Raw genomic sequence first — 13,874 nt, forward strand, 5'->3', positions numbered from 1 at the left:
TGCATCCAAGAGGACGCACATGTAAATAATAAACATATGAGTCCTGCCAGAATTTATTGCGTCAGAGACATGGGAAGCAGGGATAGATTGATCCCTGTAGATGGTAAGTGGCATCCGCATCCTGGAGTCAACCTGGGACTTGAGCATCATCTGTCTGTCATTAACAGCAAAAGAGCGTGCTGTTGTAGACATTTCATCAGGGATCATTAGAAGAGCCAAATTGATATCCTTACCCTCCCAGATCTGTTTCCTAGGTGCTGGCGACACAATTTACACATCATCAGTGGCGAATCTGGCTGAATATAGTGTATTCCCTGTCTGAGTCCGAGGTATTTTGAAACACTGTCCTGATGAATGTGCACATTGTCTTGCGGAGGTTGTATGACTTGTGACAGGTTAGAATGTCTACTCTCCACTTCCTCAGCCAAGCTGGCTACTTCTTGTTGTAGCTGTTGTACAGTAGTCAGTGAGGTAGTCATTTCCTTTGATTGTCATTTTCTACTGCTTCCGCACTTAGCCACGCACTGGGATTTGTCACATTGATGGTGTACAGTTCTTGGTACTGTTTCATTGATAGTCTCTGAGGCGGTCGTATATAGTTTCATTATTCTGTCCATGGACCAATTTCTTGGGAATATCAAATAAGGTTGGTTGTCACTAGTAATGTCTGCGTAACAAATTCTTGAATTGACCACATCTGTCCCTCTGGTTTCGGCAGAGACCATATACCGAGGGACAGGGCCTCAGAGCTAATTAGGAACTGATCACTGCCACGCGAGACAAAGCATCATTACAGAGGCTTTACCATTAGACCGATAATTACCTTTAGGCTTTCTCGCGAGATCTCGAAGGCTCACATCAGTGTTTTTACCTTCATCTATATCATCCACGGTAAGTGAATTTGATTTTGTAAGGGATGACAACCATTTATTGTAAGTATCTGAAAAATGTATGGAGCACATAGTATCTTCGAAAGGAATATACCATGCACTGTGGTGATCCCCTTTGTTTTGGACAAATAAAATGGTTTCCTTCGGCGAAATCGTGGAAAATAGACATTTTTCCAGTACATCTTGTCAAGTGAAACCATAGCAAAGTCCTTAGTTACTGGGTTGTATTGGACGATCAGTTATTTCTTTTTCATGCAGTGTACATTATTTCGTAGTTTGTTTTTGTATTCTGTTAAAATCGGCAATGAAAGTGTATCTGTAATTGCAACCCTGTTATTTCGTCATACTGAAAACACGTGATTATGCTATATCTTGTGGTACGCTGGTTTTAGTAATAAATCACTCCATGAGAATGTCACTTATATTTTTGCATTCAGCACTCATTTCTGTATACATTGATATGAAATATAATATGCTTTTATCTTATGATGGGTTTTTTACGATGATGTGAAAAACACTAGCCCACGCTGAAACGTTTTAGGATATCGCTTTGCAATTGTCCTTTAGTTAAAATCAGCGATTTTCAATATCAAAACAAATTTGAATGAATATTGTTCGGGCTTCAAAGATGTGCAAAGATGTGGATAATCCTGTGTGATTCACTTGTCACTTCGACCAAAATGTTGTGAATGTCTGATTGTAAGTCTTCATGAAGTCGCATCTGATGAAATTTCATCCATAACTGTTCTCTGTCAGACGAAAGGGAACAACCTTTTCCAAACTTGTCAAAAACTGAATGGAATTCCGGGTTCAGAACTGATACTAGAGTTCTGTGAACTGTTGGTCTGTCGCTGCATTCTTTTGCAACAGCAACAAGATGAGGGCCATTCAATGAACATGAAGCGTCGTTCATAGGGTCAAGGATTATTGTTGAAAAAGACTTTGGTAGGACTTCTGTGAGAATACCCCGCATGTCGACATCTGTTGGCAAGAAAACTGGGGTGTTTTCCTCTTTACTTTGAGTATCCGTCCTGTCTGCTGAAGGGGGGTTGTCTTTGTTTTTGACAGTGGAGCCCAGTGGATGTTCATGGGCTAAAATGAAAAAAAGTATTGACATATACAAGTGATGCATATTGACTGATGACATAGCATTAATGTGAGAGTTTGATGGGACTTCACCACAGATAGTCAATATATAATTTGTGTGAAATTTAAGAGAAAGTATGTTAATTCATGGCAGTTGCTGAGGTATACAGTTAATATGAAGGAAATAATGGAATTACCGGTAAGAAATGGTGGCCTGAGATAAATCATTCAAATATATTATTGTTTTCACTAATGTGAAGTGAACACATGCTAATGGTGACAACCGGGGTGAAACTACATGTACTTATCTGAGAAATGTGTATAGTTTGATCAATTTATGATCAGTGTTGGAAGAAATGTGTTAAACTTGTGTATTTTGTAAGTATTGAAGATGCCTTAAGACATTAGCATATCATTATTTGATTTAACAAATCAGAGATTGTTTTCGGTTACCTCATATGGTACATATATATACTCTGATACATGGAATATATTGAATGCTTACCTTTAATATCTGATCTGTTGTGTGTTTCTTGGTAACATGTCCATGAAAGCCCCGATACTCCTGTAGGTTTTGCTGCAGAGTGGACAAGCATATTGCGATGTATTCTCTTTCCCGTGATGATTAGGAGAGGTGGTCGTCAGAGCTTTGTCATCTTCAGATCTGTCAAAGTACATGTCATCACCGCCAAAGCAATCCTCATCACTCAGACGTTTAGTGTCATAATCTGTATATTAAGCCAAGTAGTAAGTCTAAATCCAAATTGGAATCGTCCCAGTGAATAAAGTCATCCATATCGAAGATAATGGTGAAGTAACATGTTCGTTTTCCCTTATAAAGGGACTTACATCCGACAGCAAAAACATTGTTCACGGAAAAGCCGAAATGTAAATAGTCTACATGTGCTAATGCGTCTCTTGCGGGGATGAAGGGAATTAACTCTTGACACTAAACCATTATGCATAATATGTTTCACCTGACTACGGAAGTCCAGTGCTGAGGGCATCTGCGCATGTGCTACGCATCTGGACCACAGCCAGGGAAAACACCGCAGGGGTTCACAGGGTATTCTTTGCACTCATTATCGCGACAGTGATGGTTAATGATAAAGTACTGCTGAGGCCTGTCCCTCGGTATATGGTCTCTGGTTTCGGTGGCGTTTGTAGGGACAACTAAATCTTCAACTAATTCAGCCTTTATTGCTTATTTTTTCCACTCTTTATGGGCAGAACTTCACATCTTTGTTTTTTTAACAGTTCTTGGTGTTCGATTATATTGGACATGACAAATTGCTTGAATGTCCTTTAAAATACTTGATTGACGGCTTAATAGATGTTGAATAGATGTACACTTGTGTCTTAGCTGAATAGGTGCAAGAAATTTATATGCGCCTTTAAACCCTACATAAAGTTGAAAATTCTTCTCACATGAAACACATGTGACTGGCCGTAGCCATGATTGTTTTGACTAGATAACCGGACCAAAACCGGGAATGACATAAAACATAGATTATCACACTGAAATAATGACTTTACACCCCAAAACAAATTTTGAGATGAAAATATAACATAGATTCACATTTAACCAAACAAAATATCTGAGATAACAAATTAGCACTATAAACTACTAAGTAACAGAAAAATACTCGAGAAAATGCTAAATGAAGCACTCGTAAAAGGACTTCATAGACCATGAAACTGAGATATAATACTTGAATCTAACAACGTTGCTGTCTTGATGTGTGTCCCGTGCTCCATCGGTAATGTCAGGATTGGCCTCTGGTAGGAAAGGACGTGTGACAGTTCTTGAACGCCTCGTTCGTTTTCTCCGGTTGGCTGGAGGCCTGATGTACCATTCAAGACATTCTTACAATGTCCCGCTGTCTTGTGCATGGACAGAGGAATATTCAATTCTGAAAATAGGCCTATCATTTTCTGCATCGTGGATTTACCATTACTGATCGAATTGTCCATAGTTAGAAAGTCATGTAACAGATGAAGAATATGAGTCACATCACACACATGTTCCGCGATCCAGCATATTGCCTCCGACAATTGGTCAAATATTTTGGGGCTGGATCTAGAACTGAAGACTAGTCTTGTATAATAGTAATACTGTCCTTTCCACTGAATTCCATGAAGGTGCCACATTGATGGATGGATAGGAATTAATTTAAAGGCGTCAGCAATGTCAAATTTGCACATGTAAGCAGTTGGCCCAATCTCCTTGATGATGTTGATGGCATCATCCACTTTCACATAGTAGTGAATGCTCTTCCTTACTGATTAACGAGTTAAGGCTGGGATGCATCTCATCGTTGTGGGGTGATGAAAGGTCGACAATCAGCCTTTTCTTGCCAGAATATTTGCTTTCCACAATGATTGATTTGCTGTTCGAGCAGGGCAGCAGCTTTTGCGGAAAACTTGCGGTGATACTGATAAAAGAGTTGATTTTCGTACTGGGCATGCATCTCCAGGATATTACCGTCATACCTGTCCAACTCCTTGTCCCTCTGTGGCCACCTGAAACACATGATGTTTTATATCTGCCAAATGCAGTAACGAACATGCTAATGGTAAGAGGCATTGTCATCCTGGCATCAACCTGGGGTTTAAGTAGCATTTGTGTGTCGTTAAAAGCAAATGAGCCGGGCTGTAGTGAACATCTCATCTGGGATCATAAGGAGAGCTAGATTTACATCCTTACCCTCCCAGATCTGTTTCCTCAGCGCTTGCGACACTATTTTGACCTCCGGTATGCCAAGCAAGTTGTGGTTGTTGATCTGTGTTGGCAAGTTTCCTCTTGTAGACATGGGGTCGTCAGGAGCAAATCTGGCAGAGAATAATGTACCCAGCTAACACGAAAATGTTTTTAAAATATCCCCAAAACATTTCGTGAAATGTTCCAGAAACATTATTTAAAATGTTTTATTCACGTGATTTTGTATGGTTCCAGAAATGTTTTAGAAACATTTTCAAAAACGTTTAAATATAAGGTTTTTAAAATGTTTTCCTGAAATGTTTTGAAATGTTAAAAAAAATGTTTTATTCCGCGTGATTTTGTATGGTTCCAAAATGTTTTAAAAACATTTTCAAAAAGCGTTTAAATATAAGGTTTTTAAAATGTTTTCCTGAAATGTTTTTTGAAATGTTAAAAAAATGTTTTATTCAAGTGATTTTGTATGGTTCCAAAATGTTTTAAAACATTTTCAAAAGCGTTAAATATAAAAGGTTTTAAAATGTTTTCCCTGAAATGTTTTTGAAATGTTAAAAAAAAAAAATGTTTTATTCATTTGATTTTGTATGGTTCCAAAATGTTTTAAAAACATTTTCAAAAAGCGTTAAATATAAGGTTTTAAAATGTTTTCCTGAAATGTTTTTGAAATGTTAAAAAATGTTTTATTCAGCGATTTTGTATGGTTCCAAAATGTTTTAAAAACATTTTCAAAAGCGTTTAAATATAAGGTTTTAAAATGTTTTCCTGAAATGTTTTTTGAAATGTTAAAAAAATGTTTTATTCACGTGATTTTGTATGGTTCCAAAATGTTTTAAAAACATTTTCAAAAGCGTTAAATATAAGGTTTTTAAAATGTTTTCCTGAAATGTTTTTGAAATGTTAAAAAAAATGTTTTATTCACGTGATTTTGTATGGTTCCAAAAATGTTTTAAAAACATTTTCAAAAACGTTTAAATATAAGGTTTTTAAAATGTTTTCCTGAAATGTTTTTGAAATGTTAAAAAAAAATGTTTTATTCACGCGATTTTGTATGGTTCCAGAAATGTTTTAAAAACATTTTCAAAAACGTTTAAATATAAGGTTTTTAAAATGTTTTCCTGAAATGTTTTTCGAGATGTTTTGGAAATGTTTAAGAAAAATGTTTTATTCACGTGATTTGTATGGTTCCAGAAATGTTTTAAAAACATCCCAAAAACATTTCGTAACATTTACATAATGTTTTTTGGAAATATTGTAGTAAAATATTCTGAAACTGTCAAAACATTTTACTCACTTGATTTTGTAAGGCTCCAGACGTGTTTCATAAACTTATGTTTATGTTATTTTGACGGCATATTTATAAAAAGTACAAGTAATGTTTCGATACACTGTCATAAAAAAAAGTATAAAAAAAACCTTCTGAACTTCTGTTCCAGTTATGAAGTGTTTTATCTAACTTATAAACCGTCTAAGACAGTACATGCACAAATTGAAATTAAGTGTTGAGTAGAAGAACATTGATGGAACAGCCCGCAAATGATGGAACAGCCGGTGTCAACTGGGATGCGACTGGCCGCCAACACCTTGCCCCGCACGCGCAATGCTCGTGCTGTGCACGAGCTACCCGTGTCCTGCGATGCGTCGCTGCCCGCAGTACCTGTCGTGTGAGAAACACATGGTTCATACTGACAAACAATCTCATTCCTCACAGCGATCCTTCGTATCGTAGTGGATAAAACCGCCAAGCTAGAGAGCGATGGGTTGTGGGTTCGAAACCAGTTATTGCCAAAGAATATTGGAAGTTTTCAATAATTAGAATTTTTACGATCAGTCATGAGGTTTTACAACGACCATTGTAAAACTTCGTACCTCGTATGAGGTATTACAACGGTCATTGTAAAACCTCCTGCGAGGTATTACAATGATCATTGTAAAACCTCCTGCAATAGTAAAACCTCTACCGAGGTTATTCCATAATGCGAAGCAACTGCAAGAGCAATAGACAACATTGGCCATAGGTTTATAAAACATAGTTACCATCCAGTCCAACAGAGTTGACCATGGCATTATCCCATGGGCAAGGCCTTGAATTCCACACTGATGTGATTATGAGAGCTGATAACAGTCTCGGTTTGCTATATGAAACTTGTATCACTTTGTAATTTCCTTCTACATTAAGCTGACATCCCCTTATCTAGCAACAATATATATATAAATATATATTTGTGTGCATAAACCGTACTAATAAGTGAAGAGATGATAAAGAATTATGTAAACAATTCAACAACGCAAGGGATATAATTCTATAAAGAATTTAATCTGTTGATATATTCATTTGAAAACACAGTCTTTCAGTTCAATTATCTGAGTCGGCTTCATCTGCTGTAACCACGGTCTGCCTAGCCTTTTTGTTGATGTTTCTGAAAACATAAAAAGTGTTAAGTACTATTTTGACGTCATACAGTATCATGCTATTGCCTAACCAAACAAATTAGATGTGTACATATAGATCCACAAGAATAGTTGTATTTAACTAAAAGTAACTTTATTTTGCACGTTAACTTGTATTTACTTGTAGGTTATGTTAATGACCAACTAAGACAAAGTCACCCACACAAATGTGACCGAATAGAAATATATGTGGAGCACTGCAGAGTTAAAACATATAAAAAGGCAGACTCTATGGCACCGGCATAATATGCCAAGGGAAACCACTCCCATCTTGCATGTAAACTAAAATTATCTGCTTTTGAATTATTGGAAAGGTCACGGCCATTGTTATTCACATGCGGACACCTTTCACTATTATCCTTTCCTCGATTATCAAAAAGGTATGTTGTTTCACACTTCTTCCAGCATTGGAGTCACAGGGTGGGAATAATAATGTTTCTGACGTTAAATGGGTGGTTTATTCTGCACGTTGTTGAAGTTTCCAGGCGAACCATACAGCTTTATGCAATATACAATCCCCATACGTAAAGATAATCACTTGTGTGAAACACCCTGCCTGGAAACGACATTTTGTCACAGATTACTTAGCCCCTTGTACATATATTCGATTGTAACTTACAATGCTAGCCTACAATCGCAACGTGCAAGAGATCGTAATCTTAAGTATTTACAATAATTGCAGCGCTAATATTGCTCTATGAAAGTGGGCCCTGGTCAGAAAACAGATTCAGTGATTGCTTGGCATTTGTCAACTTCCCTTACCTTTGCATAGTTTACTCCACCAGGTTTGTTGGGGGCATTTCTTAAGACCTCTAGCATTTCAGATCTAATGTCGTGAAATGATAAAGTCTTTCCTGATGCTTTCCTTGTAATAATAATAATAATAACTAGGATTGCCTCCAGGGCAATACTGACGGATCTTCAGACTTCCTCCCCGTGGCTACCTTTACTTGTACCGTTTCTTTGGGCGCCAGCTGGACCGTCAATTTTAACTGTCGGAGATTACGGGTGTTTGAAGAGTATTTAAGGGCTAGAAAGCGTTCAAAACCCAGGCAGAACACGTTTTTGACACGAGGCCGGATCGGTGAAATGCAGCCGGGTCGCGGGGTCATGTACCTTTTAAGTAGTTCCCACAGAAGGTATAGTTCTTTCTTTAACTGTCTGTAGCTCCGCCCGTCCTTGGGCCTCTACGGTCCAAGCGATTAGTGTTCTGGAATCGCCGTGATCCTAGCTATCTGACGCATACACGTATGTGCAAATACTGCACTTGTGAAGGATAATGCCGATGTAACGCTATTTCTTTGGGCATTGGATGACGTTCCAACTCAGATTTGACAGCTCCTTGTCATTGTCAATTACATCTGCCGTTGAAATTGACATCGTCTCCCATATCTGCACGTGGACCACGCTTTGCAGTGGTAGTCTCTTTATAGGAGATATATGTTCTCCCGCGTGAGCGCTCATCTGATAGTGAACAACCTGAGGGAAGTTTATCTGTATTATAAATTGCAACTGTGTGATGTGACTAACAAACTGCCTGCTTTTAAATTTAGTGCTATGACTTTTTCTGTTTTTAAATGACAACGTAATGAATAGATGTTTTTTTAAATAAAACTCATTTTGACTCTGTACTTACCATGTGTACTAATGCAGACTTGTTCTTATCACTATATGGCTGGCTGGAATAAAGCGACGTAAAGCCCAACTCAACTCAACCCAACCTTTAAAAAATTACTGTGGTGCGGTTAAAGGCCGGGGTTCCAACCTGAGATTAATTTGGCATTGATTCAATGCTGCTGACACAAACGGAAAATTCACAAACTGCAGAAAAACATATACTATAAGAGAGATTACTGGTACATGTTGCAGACTGCTGGAGAGATCACATCCTGGCAATTCCAGAACACTAATTCTTTTGAATGTAGACTTATGAACAACAGAGTTACGGCCTGTTAAAGAGGGAACTATTTCTGTGGGCACTGGAAAACCAGGACACGGGCAGTGGTGCTAGATTTTACGACACTTCCTCCAGCTATCTCACAACTGAAAAATGCGAAATCCTAATGTCCCTCACTGTTTGTGGCGTAATTGTGGCGTAACTATTGACTTTACATAATGATAATGTGAAGCAAAATTGTTCCACATTTTATTGTCTACAGTTTGGTACCTTCAAAAGAAAATCCATTGTGTTTTCGCGCAGAGCTGTGAACCCTATAAAAATGCGTTTGGCCAAAATTGACCAACTTCCAAGGGCAATAACTCCGACACTATTCAAGATATCGATATGCATTGAACAACCTAAGTAGTCCAGAGTGTGGGCTTTAAAACGATATATAGAACACTATTGTACTATTTGCCGTTCAGGAGCAGAGGATTGTTAAACAGAGGCACCGTCAAAAAGGTGCAGAAATTTGCGAAATCGCGAAGGCTGTGTTTGCGTCGTAATGGTGACGTTATTATTGATTTTTTCATAACCATGATGTGAAGCAAAAATGTTTCCCATCCAATTACCTACAGTTTGATACTATGGAAGATGGAATTCATTGATTTTCCGCAGAGTTGTGACCTCTTTCTTAACCCTATAAAAATGCGTCTTAAAAAATTCACTGACTTCCAAGGGCGATAACTCTTAAACTATTCAAGATATCGATATGCCTTGAAGGGTTTAAGTAGTCCGGAGTGTGGGTTTTAAAATGATATATCGAACGCGATTGTACTATATGCCGTTCTGGAGAAGAAGATTTTTAAAGACAGGCACCGTCAAAACGAGGAAATCGGCAAAAATTTCAGTTTTTTCAAAATTGCGGAAAATTTATTCTGCCGCGAAACTGCGGCTATGGTTGAATCCACGGGGAAGGTTGTTGTCTACATTGAGTGAAAATTTGGTCAATTTATCTCTAATAGTATTGGAGATATAGACGTTGAAAAAGTTTGAAATATTTTGACATTTTGGGTTCTCTGCCCTTACCGGAAGCCGGAAGTCTGGATTTTTTCGACTATGTATCAATTTCAGCACACAGGCTATCACCCCTGAAAGTTTCATGAACATGGACCCAGCGGTTAGGTCAGGAGAGCTGTCACAAAATTTGTACAAATAATAATAAGAAGAAGAAGAAGAAGATGAAAAAGAAGAAGAAGAAGAATATTCGGATAATAACAGTAGGTCTTCCAGACTTTCGTCTGAAGACCTAATAAACAGGTATCTGGCTAGGCATAGCAAAAGAGGTGCTCTACAGTGTTAATACAATTACATGAACATATTGTTGAGAACAGACTGGTCGAAATACTGAGAGCTTATAAATTATACCCTTTGTAATAAAACAGTGTAAGCTTACACGTTATTATCCTATATATCGGCTTGCCGATGAAGGCCAGCTTGCCTTTCTGGCCTGTTCCGCTGTAATGGCTCATTAGGTTGTTTGTCATGAGGGCTCGCATGAGGGTCCGGCATATGAGTCCGGCATCATTGCCACCTTGCAGTGATGCAAGTGAGTTGATCTGCAACAAAACCCTGTGTTCTCTAAGGCAAGGACTATTTATATATTGTCCTATAATACATTTGAGACATTATCATAAGTCACTGCAACCTAGTTATTTGAATATAAACATACATATTTTTACATCGTTGTTGATTTTGTTTATATTAAGACTCTACAAATGATTTCCACACTCAAAATCTTCAATCCCACAACACATACACAATATCATTTAGAAATTGGTCAAATGTAGGACACGTTCCATTTGGCATTGAAATTCTCAGTAAGGTACAGATTCTATTGCTTTTGCTGTGCTGTGGCACATCCATTATTCAAATCCACACCCTCATAGTCAAGCACCTAATCACCAGCATTCTTTACTGAGAAAGTGTAATCCCAAATACAACATGTTATACTTTGAATCCCACAGTCTTTTTGAGTCTATATGCTACTTGTGATGTTAATCTCTACATATAATATCTACTGCAAGAAGTACTATTAATTTACATACAAGTTTTCTCCTGCTTTCCTCGTCAAGACTTTTCTCAAAATCGTCCATCTCACAAGGTTTGTCAAGCTTTTGGCCAGCAGGAAGTAGAGCATCGACCTGCTGGTCCTCCGTTTCTGTTCTGAATTGTCGTTTGATAATTTTCATGTCGTTCTCCAACTTGTCAAGCTTGGCAAGTACTGAAAAATTAGGGACTTCAAATAGTTCCCAATTCGTGAACTAATAATAACAGTTATATCTTGTTTGCATTACACAAACTGTCAAGTTAAATGCTGAGTAATAAGTAAAATGAAAACATTCCTACCATATCTGGCCCATTGGCAATGGATAGCATATTTTACTTTTGATACTTTGCTAATGGGAGACAACTCCTACTACCGGACTGATATAGAAATGGGAGAGAACTCCAGCCTGAATAACTTGGTTAAAAGAGGACAAGTGAGATGACTCTCTTTTTCTAATTTATTTATGTTGTAAGCATATGCCTAACATAAATGCCTCCATATTATGGAAGAAAATGTGTGAAGAAGCAGGATGGATTTCAGTAACACTGCCCATTGAATATTGCTGAGAAATGAAATACTGACTATTAATTGACGGGATTAAAGGATAACGAATTCAGCTACAAAAATGTGAAACAGAAATAAAACAGGGCAATGTCCATGCTGCAACACAGTACTCGTCTTGAAAATACATTGTAGAAAAATGCGACAGAAACACACAAAATATTTGCTTTCAAGTGAAAACAGTTATCCAGCAGTGCAGAAAGTTCAAAGAAAGGTAAGTGCTTATTGCTGATAACCGACTTCGTCACTAGATGTTTGTTTATCTGTATGATTGTACAAGAGGTTGATATCATCAAGAATCTTTTTCAGTCCTAAACTCTTGACACGCATAATTTTAAAAATATTGTTATATGAACACTCCACACACCCCTCCTTCCCCCCCAATCATCATCCCCATAGCCATAAATTAGTTAAGGTGTAGGGGTTGTGTCAAGAATTAAATTTCAACATAAAACTTAGAAGACTTACAAATTAATCTTATGCAGCTATGTCAGGCAAAACCATGGTCGAATTTGTTGTACAAATTCCATTCAGAAGTTTTGTTATCTTGACAGACATCAATTTTCATACACCTTGTCACAAGTGTATCAGCCTTCAGCATTGTAATTTCATAATCAATGGTGTGAAACTGCACATGTCCAATCACCTCAGAATTGCATGGTACTGTAAAGGCATTTTCCTGTCCATGGTAAACTCGGCAGAGGTAGGATTTCTCAGGAGCATTTGCTGGTTGAATCACCTCACAATACTTCCCCCTTTCAGTCCGGTACACATTATTTGGTCTTTTGCAGCTTATATCTGTTTCTTGGTTATGTACTTTCTTCACATCACAAGACTCATAAATTCTTTTCACAAGTTGTGCAGCTGGATTTTTCCCACATCTTACTTTTCTCTTTAACTGGTGCATAAAGTTTTCAAAATTCCAGGCAGCACATGCATCTAAAGAACCAAATTTCTCCACCTCTTTTTTCAAATGAAGAAGAGTATGTACATTATACACTAAAAATTCTCTTCCATAGAATTCTCGGCACTGAGTAACAAAGTATTGAAGAAGATTCTGTGCATAGTCAGCATATTTCAAAGCAAGCCTTTCATTGACTAAAATGTTCATTGCAACACACAGGCACATAAAGTGATGATAGAGGTGAACTTGAAGGATGTTTTTGAGAGCAATCTGCCCAGTATATAACAGAAACTGTCTAAATTCAGTGGCCTTCCACCTATCTACCTCTTCCAGGTTCCTTGGTTTCCTGGCAAATTCACATGGAATGAATTGTCGCAGATGAATCAACTTCTCACTTATCTGAGCAATTTGTCCTGCTGATAATTTATTATTACCAAGTGGACCATGCATCCATGTTATGAGCAGCTTCTTCATAACCCCCAGACAAACTTGATGCATGTAGTCAATAGGGAAGTCATAGACCATATCCATTGGAAGGTTAAGGAATGGTGATCTACCCTTATGGTGCTCCTCTTGGTCGACATTTCGGAAAGATTGGTTAGACCTTAGAATTAAATTCTCTGTGCATGGATAGGTAATTCTGCCAATGTACAGGCCTCTTTGATTGCACTTGTCACATCCATAGTAGCCTGAGTATTGCTTGGTGCATTTTATAAATGACCTGGCAGGTGCATCACTCGTGACACATTTTAATTCTACTTTATAATGTTTACCATTGAACTCCAGAACACCTGCAAGCAGACTATCCAATTCTGTGATTGTTTCTTCAAGGAAGTCAAGATTGGATGGTAAATGGTATGGCTGGTTTTATATTACAAATCATGCCCAATGTTGGCCATACAGAGTAATTAGTGCTCTTGAATAGTGGAAAGCCATCAACATTTAATATGAGCATTAAAGTATCTAAATTTTGAAAACATGCCTCAGGCAACCTTCTGAGTGTAATGCACAGCATTTCATTAAGTCCAAAGTGAAAATAGTCCATGTTGGAGACTCTCAAAACCTCAATACTCCTTGGTGTTTTAAGTAAAGTTCTAGCACAGGCGGGAATGTCTGGATGGCCACTTTCCTTTAAGATCTTTAACAAATTATCAACAGCATTAGCTTTAACTTCAAACGTGTTTGCCCACACTCTCAGAGAGTCCACAAGACTTCCAGAATTATCATCACTCTCACTGGATGATGAAACATTTATAAGACTGGAAGTTTCAGGCTCA

Source organism: Haliotis rubra, unplaced genomic scaffold (assembly GCF_003918875.1).
Source record: "Haliotis rubra isolate DU_JTF1 unplaced genomic scaffold, ASM391887v1 Scf149, whole genome shotgun sequence".
In the NCBI taxonomy this organism is placed as follows: domain Eukaryota; kingdom Metazoa; phylum Mollusca; class Gastropoda; order Lepetellida; family Haliotidae; genus Haliotis; species Haliotis rubra.